The sequence below is a fragment of the Bison bison genome, unplaced genomic scaffold (assembly GCF_000754665.1).
Source record: "Bison bison bison isolate TAMUID 2011002044 unplaced genomic scaffold, Bison_UMD1.0 scf7180017858760, whole genome shotgun sequence".
In the NCBI taxonomy this organism is placed as follows: domain Eukaryota; kingdom Metazoa; phylum Chordata; class Mammalia; order Artiodactyla; family Bovidae; genus Bison; species Bison bison.
The window spans coordinates 19,133-20,733 of record NW_011489332.1 but is presented as its reverse complement, the minus strand read 5'-3'; the positions used below and the strand labels follow the sequence as shown (position 1 = coordinate 20,733).

At 41.7% G+C, this 1,601-nt stretch overlaps 1 pseudogene; it reads right to left on the bottom strand.

Annotated features, from left to right (window-relative positions):
* Nucleotides 1–667: 667 nt before the first annotated feature.
* On the bottom strand, nt 668–1,366 carry LOC104980278 (annotated as a pseudogene).
* Nucleotides 1,367–1,601: the final 235 nt, after the last annotated feature.

The window sequence follows — 1,601 nt, the reverse complement described above, 5'->3', positions numbered from 1 at the left end:
TGGTTTTGCCAATGAATGAATCCACCATGGGTATACATGTGTTCCCCATCCTGAACCCTCCTCCCTTCTCCCTCCCCATACCATCCCTCTGGGTCGTCCCAGTGCACCAGCCCCAAGCATCCAGTATCATGCATTGAACCTGGACTGGTGATTCATTTCATATATGATATTACACATGTTTCAATGCCATTCTCCCCAATCATCCCACCCTCTTCCTTTCCCACAGAGTCCAAAAGACTGTTCTATACATCACTGTCTCTTTTGCTGTCTCGTATACAGGGTTATTGTTACCATCTTTCTAAATTCCATATATATATGTTAGTATACTGTATTGGTGTTTTTCCTTCTGGCTTACTTCACTCTGTATAATAGGCTCCAGTTTCATCCACCTCATTAGAACTGATTCAAATGTATTCTTTTTAATGGCTGAGTAATACTCCATTGTGTATATGTACCATAGCTTTCTTTTCCATTCATCTCCTGATGGACATCTAGGTTGCTTCCATGTCCTGGCTATTATAAACAGTGCTGCGATGAACATTGGGGTACACGTGTCTCTTTCAATTCTGGTTTCCTCAGTGTGTATGCCCAGTAGTGGGGTTGCCTTTTGGCTAAGATCAAGTGTAGTATTTTTCAATTTTTCAAAGGCCTCTTTCACATCCTTCTTTCATAGACTGTAAATCAGAGGGTTTAACATGGAAATCACAAGGGTGTAAAACAGCAAGGTCATTTTGTCTTGATCTAGAGAATAGGAAGAATTTCGTCTGAAATACAAAAAGAGCATAGTTCCCTGGAAAATTGCCACAGCAGTTAGGTGGGAGATGCAGGTAGAGAAAGCTTTGAATTTCCCCTCAGCAGAGTGGATCTTCAAGACTGGTAGGATAATATAACAACAAGAGACAAGGATTCCTGAAATGGTACTGAGTTCAATGAAGCCAAAAACCATGAATGTCACTAACTCATTGACCTGTGCATCTGAGAAAATATCAACAGGAGAGGAGGAACATCACAAAAAAAGTGGTTAATCTCATTTGGCCCACAGAAGCATAAGCAGAATGCTAATGTCGTGTGGATCAAGGCATCTGTCATTCCCACCAGGTAAACCCCAGCCATGATCAAGGAGCACACCCCGCTGGACATGCTGACTGCATAGAGCAAGGGGCTGCTGATGGCCTTGTACTGGTCATAGGCCATCACTGCCAGCAGGAGACACTCAGAATCAGCAAAGATACAGAAGACCAAAAATTGCAGGGCACAGTCATAGAGATTGATTTTTCTTGGAAAATAGGTCCACCAGCATCTTGGGGCCAATGCCTGTGGAATTGCAGAGGTCACAGAAGGAGAGGTGGCTGAGGAAAAAGTACATGGGTGTGTGCAGCTAGGGATCCATCCTATTCAGGGTTATCATTCCAAGGTTTGCCAGAAGATTGACGAGATAAACAAGTAGGAATATGATAAATAGGGTCACTTTGTTCAAAGTATTATTAGTAATTCCCAAGAAAATGAATTCAGTCACAAAGGAGCAATTCTCTCCTTCCATTATTTTTAGATCTTGTATAAACACTTGAGAAATTGATTTAAAAAAAATGGCACATTCATGT